An 11,322-nucleotide genomic window follows, 5' to 3' on the forward strand; every position below is an offset into this window, starting at 1 on the left:
AGTTCTTCTGTATCTAAATGCAAAAATGTTCATAATTGTTTGAACAAAACAGACTACTTGGGAAAAAATCTGAATATTCATCTTGTGACCATCTTGTGATTATTTGAACAAAAGCAACAATAATGTAATAATTGTAATAATAATAACAATTATACATATATATAGGTCAGTGGCCCTTGGCTTGGTATTGTTGTCAGAAATCGGCCCTCGGTGAAAACTAATTGAGGAAACCTAATATAAAGGCTGTTCTGTGCACGACTGTACATTCATGAGACTATTAGCACCGCAGTTAACTCCGACTCATTGAGAGAAAGTTGAGAGAGGTCAAGATTAATAAAAATGTGGCATGAAATACAACCTCTAGAAATCTCAAAGAAAGTGTCTTCACTGTAACATTATAAATGTTTAATAATGTTTTTTGTAACATAATTAATGTCTTTACAGTAGTATTAAAGAGTAGTGTATGTAATATTTATAAATCAAATATTCATCGAATTGTTACCCTCACACAGTATCTCACAGAACAATGCATTTTTGAAAAGCAGTTTTTGTTTATAATTGGCAATGTTGTAAATGAGAAGTGACAGGAAAGCATGTCTCTGCCAGTTTGACAGTATGAAGATTAATTAATTTGAACATTTTATATTAAGATATGACACAGTGATGCCATCCTATTTGGATATATGAGTGGGCTTCTAAAATCAATATAAGGAGTAATAAAATTCAGATAAGAATTTGCTAGGAAATAAATTTTCCTGCCCTTTCAAATAAATTAAACACAACTGTCACAATGCCAAGTGTAGTTGTGGAATATGTAAGTGTTATTTAGTTTTAAAAAGCAGACATAAATTAGTTATAAAGGATTAGTTCAAACTCTTTATTATACACAGTTGAGTTATATTGTTTTGTACAGTAAATAAACCAACACGATTCTGATACATAAGTGCTGTATTAATTAGCATCCATATGAGAGGTAATAAACTGTATCATCTATAGCACATACTGGTGCATTTAGTTTAATATAAGTAAGATACTTCAATAAAGGGAACTTTTCTGTCCCTAAAAATGCTTTTAAAAAACTAATGTGATTGCTCACATTGCATAATGATTTGTGATCAGATGCATTTTATATTTTATGTTACAGATACATTTCCAAAAGAAATGTTTTTTTTATGCAATTGTGATTTACTTCCATATTTCCAAATAATAACTGAATTGCTCTCTCAATCTTACTGTTTGTTGCCCAATAGATGAACCTAAGGTTGCTCTAAAAACGTCTTTACCATGTCCGGACACACAGATGCAAACACACACACACACCCTCACAAATATCCTATTACTTTTGCCGTAATGCTGATGTATTTAGACTCGGTTTGCGCGGCTGCAGATTTTGATTAATGCCCGCTGGTGGAGCAGGCTAACTCGCAGGAAGAATATGTAAATGTTTGTCATTAAGTTCACTTTCTTTAATTAGTCCACAGATTTCATGACAGAATGCCTCCAATTACAAATCAATGTCTCATTTCTGTGGCAAGCCTCCCGGGTACGACGTGTGCGAACGTCTTCGGTTAGTCCTCTGTGTGTGTGTTTGTGTGTGCGTGTGTGCGTGTGTGTATGTGTGTGAACGCATATCTGCAAACATCAAAGTCTTTTCTATTCTCATTCTGGGTTTGATCAGTCAAAAACGATACATTTACCCTCCTTTACATGCTAATAGTTGCTACATGTGTTTATTTGATCGAAAACATCGGAACATTTTCCTCTTATAGCTGACAAACAAGCCTCTCTGTGTGTGTGTATAATTAAATCAGTAGTAATTTGTAGGGAAACTCATTAGCGTAAAAAGCAGGAGAAAGTAAAAGTGCTTCGCACACACTCACCTTCACAGACCAAAAGCTTCTGAGGAAGAGCAACGAACGAAATTAGCAATAGGAAGAGTGATACTAAGAATAAGAGCGCTATAGTGTACATCAACTGGAGCTCTGTGCGTTTACTAATCTTAACTAAACTAAATGATCTAACTAGCCTGCGCCAGTTGTTCCTCAGGTATTAGCAGCAGTGTTTAGGTGTCTGTTGTTCACACTGAGCTTGAACAAACTGGCAGCTTTACAGGCCTCATGTGTGATTACTGCAAGCTTGTAAACAGGACTGAAACAGCTTGTCTAACCGCAGGTCTTGCTGTTCATTGCACTTTCAGACTTGTTAATACTTTATTTGAATCATCCCTTTTGTCCTCTCAGTAGCCTGTTGCATTGCTTCAGTTACATTCGGGAGCATGAACAGCGTTTATTGCCACTGAGAGTTGTGGTGATGCTGTTTGTTTGTCCATCATGTCTTAATGAACTAAACTGTAGTTAATAATCTTCTACTCTTTATAATATGTTTTTAGACAGTTACCATTCCTTTTTCTGGTTTCCTGTAGTTCTTAAAGTTGGATTCCTGTTCAAACGTGCACCTTAAATCCATGGAAGTTGCTTTGGATAAAAGTATCTACTAAATGTGCAAATACTGTATAATCGCATTGTGAAAGTAGAAATTGAAATATTTGCTTGCCAATTATTATTTATGCCAATTATGTTTACCATCTCTTTCACATGCTGAATTCATTTGTATTAAACTCAATGAGATACTGTTTTTCTAATTGAAGGGTTCACATGAAGGGTTCACATGAAGGCTTGTCATTCTGATTATCATACAGATTACTGAAGGATAACACATTACACATACGCACATTATTGTGCTGCACTTAAACATATGTCTATGTGAGGCTAATGTATAGAGGCATGTCCCTCCAGACTTACCAATGCTGAAATGTAATATATGGAATAATAAGCGCAGGTGACAGTAACTGACTGACAGTATATTTTCTCACTTGTTGCACTGCTACTTACATAAATAACTAAATAAATGAAATATTGATTTGAGTTAATATTATTAGGTTGATATGAGATGAATGCAGAGTAATATGAGGAACAGAACTAGGGTGCAAAGAATATGAAACAACTAGGAGATTGTTTGTCAGTTATACAAAAATATATGTAGTTTTATTTTTATTTTTTTACAACTTTTGTAAAGAGCTATTCAGCTAGTCAGTTATTAGCAAATGTTGTTTTTTGGCCATTGTATCATATTTCAAGAGTTTTTTTCTCCCGTTGGTAGTCTCTGGATCACATCACTATGCATTCATGTAAAATTTAACTCAACACTGTTGCATTGACGCCACAAATCGACAATTCTTAATGAAAATGAATGACTTCCGGCCCTTTAAGTTTGCTCTCTAACAACATGTCAGCTTACTTTTTAGCCACTGCTATAGACTTCTGCCAACACGGTGACTTAAGCCTTGATTGCATTTCATTGATTTCAGCCCTGAAAAAAACCCTCATGATTATTCTGTTATTCAGTCGTGCTGTTTTTTTCCCTCTCTCCTACATATTCTTTATGTTCACACAATGCTGACTATGGTGTGGGCTAAATTAATACTTATTTGCTGTCTTTAGTGGAAGACCCAATGACGCATGGACAGCCATTAGCCAATCAATCAAAAAAAAACAAAAAAACACACACACCGGGGAATTCACTAAGAGTGAGTAATATAAGATAATCATAGTAATTTTGTGTAACTTATATCTTGTTATGGTGAAGATCCACAGTGTCAGTCCTATTCTATGAAGTCTTCCCAAAAAGTCATGTAACATCAGGATTTTATCTATCATAAATAAATAAATAAATATCTCATTTTTAATAAATTTACAATAAATAAATAATAAATATTTTTTTAATGTCAGGGGGACCCTTAACTCGCATAGAAGGTCTGGCACCCGCATCAATTTGAACATTCTTTAACTTTTCTTTTCATTTTTTATTTATTTTTTACTTCAGGCCTGCTTTCTGTGGGCAGTGATATCACAAATGTAATTGCTCAAGGAAAACTGTGTTGACTTCTGTGAATAACAATGACTTGATTTAAATATTCATTGCTCCAAACCTGCCCAGATTCCGCCATTGAAGTACAAAAACCAGCATTTAATTCACTAACCACACAATATTTAGTGAATAAAGCATGGGTTTTGTACTGAAATGTCTCACACACGAGTGCCACAGCTGTTTAGTCATCTTTATTACCAGCGCACTCCATAATCATGGGAGGTGTGTGACTTTGGGTTAACAATGAGACAACATGCACACTCCTGCAAGATGTCAAGACACACCAAGGTCATCTCAGTCCTTTCTATAACTATCATTACTGTCTGTAATAAAGGGAACTGTAATCTGTCTTTGTGATGAAGACAACGATGAACAAACCTTCCCAACAAATCTTTGCCAAGGCAGTTTCAGTCTGATCGGTTACCTTGCTGGCTACTGAGAATGCAGCATCTAATTGGCTATTATTACTGGATAAATTACATGTTCAGCTGCGCTGTTCTTCTTTTCACAGTTTATCCCCTCCTGAAATGGGCCGCCCGCTCAAACAGAGGCCTGAGCCACCCAATCTCCGGTTTATTTGACAGGGCGATAGTTAACCTTCCCCTGTTATTCACATTGTGCTTTTAGTTCTTTTCTCTCCGTTCTTGTGGCTTTTTTCTCGTCTGTGGTGCAGCCATTGATTTGATGCTCAGGAGGACCCCAGTCAATGAGGCCTTGTGCATGTCCTCTCGCCGGTGTTGCCATGCCAACTGAGGTTGAATTCCGACACACTCTGTCATTAAGGAATGACGCACTTTCTCTCTTTCTCTTTGTCTTTATTAACCCAACAGTTTGTCCTACTTCTGCCCCACATCTCACATTTTTTCTACCGTAATCCCTCAGCTATCATATAATTTTCTTCTCTGTCTCTCTCTCTCTCATGAATTTGGGAGGCAGATGCCGTCGGCTATGTTTGAGAAACAAAGGTGTCTTCCTCAAGGGGGTGCTTGGGACGTTTTTTGACTTACTGAAGACAAAAAAATTATTATTTAAATCTGAAAAAAAAAAAGTGTAGTGTTGCTGCCACTGAAGAAAATTATATGAAAAAAAACATATGTAAGAAATTATTATTTATTTTAAGTTGTAAATAAAATAAATAATATTTAAATACATTTTACAAGAAAATACTGTTTCAGTCTGTGTACTTCAAAATGTAATGTTTAATTCAGTGTGTTATTTGCTATTTCTTTGTAATTAATTGTGAAATGTATTAGCAATTTCTGAGTGAAAATTGTTTTCTGAGAAATCTGTGACCCTGGACCACAAAACCAATCTTAAGTATAGCATGGGTGTATTTGTAGCAATAGCCAACAATACATTTTATGGGTCAAAATGATTGATTTTTCTTTTATATAAAAATCATGTTCCATGAAGATATTTTGTAAATTTCCTACTGTAAATATATCAAAACTTTTTGTAAATATATCAACAATTTTTGATTAGTAATATGCTTTCAGAAGATGTATAAATCTCAATTACAAAAAAATTTACCCTTGACTAGTTTTGTGGTCCAGGGTCACAAATATCATGTCATGAAAATTTCAGGAAGGATAACGAGCCACAATCTTGTCCTAGTTCTTTTTTATGTTGGTTTTTAAGACTATTTTGCGGGTTATTGAACAGTAAAAGCTAATAGAGTTCTCAAGCTTTTTGAAGACAAGTAAACAGTCAGAACAAAGAAACAAATGCCAAGCAATATGACACATTAGAACACATTAAACATTAGAACGTAAATGCAATAGAACAGATATAAAGAAAAGTAAACAGTGCTTTAATTTTTTTCAGGTAAGTCTATCTAACAGCAGTATTCAGGTAAGAAATGCTACAGAAACCAAGTAAAGTAATGAACTGTAAAATACAACACCTTATGAATGAATCCAGGTGGATGCTGCACACTGGTGGTGGATGAGGAGAGACCCCCTGACAATGTAAAGCGCTTTGAGTGCCTAGAAAAGCCCGCCCGCTCAAACAGAGGCCTGAGCCACCCAATCTCCGGTTTATTTGACAGGGCGATAGTTAACCTTCCCCTGTTATTCACATTGTGCTTTTAGTTCTTTTCTCTCCGTTCTTGTGGCTTTTTTCTCGTCTGTGGTGCAGCCATTGATTTGATGCTCAGGAGGACCCCAGTCAATGAGGCCTTGTGCATGTCCTCTCGCCGGTGTTGCCATGCCAACTGAGGTTGAATTCCGACACACTCTGTCATTAAGGAATGACGCACTTTCTCTCTTTCTCTTTGTCTTTATTAACCCAACAGTTTGTCCTACTTCTGCCCCACATCTCACATTTTTTCTACCGTAATCCCTCAGCTATCATATAATTTTCTTCTCTGTCTCTCTCTCTCTCATGAATTTGGGAGGCAGATGCCGTCGGCTATGTTTGAGAAACAAAGGTGTCTTCCTCAAGGGGGTGCTTGGGACGTTTTTTGACTTACTGAAGACAAAAAAATTATTATTTAAATCTGAAAAAAAAAAAGTGTAGTGTTGCTGCCACTGAAGAAAATTATATGAAAAAAAACATATGTAAGAAATTATTATTTATTTTAAGTTGTAAATAAAATAAATAATATTTAAATACATTTTACAAGAAAATACTGTTTCAGTCTGTGTACTTCAAAATGTAATGTTTAATTCAGTGTGTTATTTGCTATTTCTTTGTAATTAATTGTGAAATGTATTAGCAATTTCTGAGTGAAAATTGTTTTCTGAGAAATCTGTGACCCTGGACCACAAAACCAATCTTAAGTATAGCATGGGTGTATTTGTAGCAATAGCCAACAATACATTTTATGGGTCAAAATGATTGATTTTTCTTTTATATAAAAATCATGTTCCATGAAGATATTTTGTAAATTTCCTACTGTAAATATATCAAAACTTTTTGTAAATATATCAACAATTTTTGATTAGTAATATGCTTTCAGAAGATGTATAAATCTCAATTACAAAAAAATTTACCCTTGACTAGTTTTGTGGTCCAGGGTCACAAATATCATGTCATGAAAATTTCAGGAAGGATAACGAGCCACAATCTTGTCCTAGTTCTTTTTTATGTTGGTTTTTAAGACTATTTTGCGGGTTATTGAACAGTAAAAGCTAATAGAGTTCTCAAGCTTTTTGAAGACAAGTAAACAGTCAGAACAAAGAAACAAATGCCAAGCAATATGACACATTAGAACACATTAAACATTAGAACGTAAATGCAATAGAACAGATATAAAGAAAAGTAAACAGTGCTTTAATTTTTTTCAGGTAAGTCTATCTAACAGCAGTATTCAGGTAAGAAATGCTACAGAAACCAAGTAAAGTAATGAACTGTAAAATACAACACCTTATGAATGAATCCAGGTGGATGCTGCACACTGGTGGTGGATGAGGAGAGACCCCCTATACTGAGGGGGGTTTGGTGCCCTGAAGAAGTTTTGACGTCCTGACATTTGTGCTTATTTCAGTTTCTTATAAACATATTAATGGCTAAAGTCTGATTACACTCTAATCAGCACAAACTGGGCTACAATAATATGTAATCAGTATGTACAAATGAGTTTTTCTGATAAAAATTAAATTATTACAAATTAAATTAAATACAATCGGTAGAGCAGTGTGATTTTCTCTTTTAGTAACTCATATGAACCATGTTGCACTCATTACTTCCTTATTCATCCATTTTTCTTTAGCATTCTAGCGTGTTAATAATATGAATAAGTCTTGCCAACTGGAAGATCCACGGATATATTTACATACGGACATAAATATTCGGTCACAATCTCTATGATTTGTTTGAAAAGTAGATTGTGGAGGTCTTCAAGATTGTTCGCGATATGAAATCATCATCGTCCACCCCTGGCGTATAGTTAACAGCTTCAAGCTATTTTTTTTTTTTACATTGTTTGGCAACATTTTTTGAGGGGGCATGCAAAATCCAAAAATTTCAGTATTGACATGATCTGAAATTTAGCTTGAAGGTGCAAAATTTCCTTACACAGATTTCACAATGCGTTTAAGTTGGTCGTGTGAATTCGGCAGAAGTCTGCTTGGTTTAATAGTGACTTTATATGTGAGCTGTGCTTCATACATCACTACACCATTCACAAAAGACAATGGACCTTTTTGGCCACAAAATTTGACTAATGCGACCACATCATAACCATCTTCCACTTGACATGTCTGTCGCTCCCTCCTGACTGCCCCTCTTCCTCTACTCTACAATATAATGGCTGAATCAATGCTTTTATTTTTTACAATTTGATGACATAAGCAGGATTGAAATGCATTTAACAGACCATTCCTTGCCAAAGCAGTGTGTGTAGAGATTTGCAAAGGGCATATCGTTCCGTATCACTAACTAAAGGAAGCGTTGTGTTTATATACCCAGTGGAGTAACAGAGTGTAGCGGTTGTGTTCCAGAAGCAAATATCTCATTCACTGTCTCCAAAGAGAAATTAATTTTTAATGATAATGTATAAACCTTTTAAGACAGACCTACAAGCAACTTTGAGATTAAGTGATGATACATGCTTCTGGAGAAGCCACAAATGTGATCTCTTAAAAAATAAAAAAATTAAATAAATATTATGGTATTTACTAATATTTAGAATTTTGGCTGGTTTTAGTCATTTTTTTTGTCTTTCATCTAATATTTATATTGTATTGAAAATAGTGAATTAAATATTAAATATTTTAATATTTTAATATTTCAGTTAAAAATAACCATACTTAATCTTAATCTACTTACATACATATGTTTCTATATATTATGAATGTTTTGTATTAGATTTTTTAAAATAGTTGTAATCAATTAATTACATGTAGTTCGGTATTTTTTTTATTGTAGGTTACCAGTATTTTTATATCAATTACATGATTTGCTGTGCTTCACGGGACAAGTATATATCCCACACAAAAGAACACACAGTCTAGTACCTTTCCCTTTATTCCAGATATCAGTCAAATTAAAGTTTGTCAGAAGAGCACATTACAATGTTCAGCACATTTCTCGCAGCTGTTTAGTGAATATTCAAATAGACAATGCCACACTAAGGGCCTTTTATATCCAGATAAGTGGTTTGATTCTGTCTGCTTTACTTATGAAGCTTCTAGCCTGAAGTCAGAAGCCTCTCAGTGAGTGTCTGCTGAATAGGTGATGTGTGTAGATGAAGCTCATGCTTGCAAACATGCATAATGATCTGATCATCAGGTTTTCTCTGAACGGTTTTTCGTGAGCTTGAGGTGTGTTTCTGGGAAATGTGATCTCACTGTGATCTGCAAAAGCCCCATGTGAGAATGGCTTTGGTTTATGCCCTGGGCTCGTTATGGTAGTATAATTAATAGTACTCAACTCGCTCTCAGTGTGCGCTGCTAGAAAAGGTTTTATAATAAATGAATCATTTAACAGAATCTGATGAATATTAATTAATACAAGGCTATTATTTCACTTCTCCAACATATTCAGAGGCTAATTGGAGATTGTACTTTACATGTCCTAGTAGAATACATAAAAAGGTGAGGGTTTCTGTCTGTTTCAAAGGCACAAGCTTGAGTTTGATTTATGTACATTAAGTAATTATTCATTAGAATTATACATATTTAAACTACATTATATTCACTACAGTTGGGATCTGTAAAATGTTTTAAAATGTTTTTTTTTTTAAAGAAGTCTCTTATGCTCACCAAGGCTGCATTTATTTGATCAAAAATAAAGTAAAAAGAGTAATATTGTGCAAATATTATTACAATTATTACAGCTGTTTTCTTTTTTAATATATTTTAAAATGTTATTTATTCCTGTGATGCAAAGCTGAACTTTCAGCATCATCATTCCAATCTTCAATGTCACATGATCCTTCAGAAATCATTCTAATATGCTGATTTAGTGCTCAAGAAAAATGTCTTATTATTATCAGTGTTGAAAGTTGTGCTGCTTAATATTTCAGTGAAAACTCTGATTCTTTGATGAATAGAGAGTTAAAAAGAACAGCTTTTATGTGACATGGATTTTTTTTTTAAATAAACGTTTTATAAATGTTTTTTCTGATGCTTTTCTTAATTGTAATATATCTTTGCTGAATAAAAGTATTGATTTCTTTCTAAAGTCTTACTGACCCCAAAGTTTTGAATAGTACATTGTAGAGACCGACCGATATATCGTTTAGCCGATAATATCGGCCGATATGAGCCTGTCGCCGATATATCGGTATCGGCCGATATGCCGCCGATATGAACATTTTTTTACAGAACATACAACGCAGATTAAATGCTTCTGAATGGTGTAATTACTTAGTTTGTCCAGCAGAGCGCGCTCCATTGTTTGCTGCTGGCGACCCAGGTCAGTGTAGTGTAGAGATGAGCTCAAACTTCACCCGAGTCCGCTGCTTCAAATTTTCCGCCCGCCACCCACCCGCACCTATATTTGATCGTCACATTACAATGATTCTAATTCTTAGTTTTGCATGATGATATGATGAATGGATGGCTCATTTTTAACAGCAGATTCAGTGACGTTAGAGACTAGAGCTGATCTGCGCATCATGGCACACGTCTGTGGAGCATTAAAGCCTGTGTTACGGCCACCGGAGCTGATCGCAGCCATTCAAGTCAATGAAATGAAGTCTATTGTATTTTGTCGCGCCGCGCTGCTCGTAGAATAGAACCCATTGTAATCCGTGATGTTGTCACTGGATGCAGTAAACTGATGCCTCGTTCTATTTATGACGTGCTGACACAAAGTTCAAATGATTTTCAACGGCCGCTTTGTCGCGTCCTGTTGCGGCGCAGACACGGTGTCAGCATACTTTGTCAGGACAGTCAGTAACGTAGCAGATTGAAAAATTAGTATCTTTCTGCAGTCCAATAGATGGCAGTGCGGTGGTGGCTTGAGTCTGTTGAATGGTGATTTAACACTACGTTGTCATCTAGTTGGAGAGACTCAATGCTAAGTAAATAAACATCAATGCCCTCGTTTTTTACTCTCACAATGAGCTTATCATATTCGTTTGCTACATTAGTAGGGCCCTATGATTTCCGTGATGCAGAAAACATGGACGGAATCGCGGAATCCAGCCATAAAAACGGAATGTACTGTATAAGGCGGAATTTCATGGAATTTGTCTTATTTTTGATGAATAAATAAAAAACAGGTCAGTACATATATATATATAGACAGTGTCTGTGAATATTAAACTGCAAAAAGACGATTTAAATACTAATGTTCTGCATGTTCATTTGATTACCAGAAAATACACAACACAGAGTTTGTGAAAAAAAATATTATTAATTATTATTATTTATTCATTTTAGATGTTTACATTTGGAAAAGCTGTGCTTCCTGCATAAACCTGCCCCTGTTGGTTTGGCAGTAGCT

General features: G+C 35.0%; 1 protein-coding gene across 1 annotated transcript in view; it reads left to right on the plus strand.

Moving 5' to 3' along the window:
* The window catches only part of LOC107676622 (transmembrane protein 132C-like), a 253,438-nt gene that overhangs the window by 146,254 nt on the left and 95,862 nt on the right, over positions 1–11,322 (plus strand). The gene's annotated exons all lie outside the window — the stretch shown is intronic.

This window comes from Sinocyclocheilus anshuiensis, unplaced genomic scaffold, assembly GCF_001515605.1.
Source record: "Sinocyclocheilus anshuiensis isolate Anshui unplaced genomic scaffold, SAMN03320099.WGS_v1.1 scaffold296, whole genome shotgun sequence".
Classification (NCBI taxonomy): Eukaryota; Metazoa; Chordata; class Actinopteri; order Cypriniformes; family Cyprinidae; genus Sinocyclocheilus; species Sinocyclocheilus anshuiensis.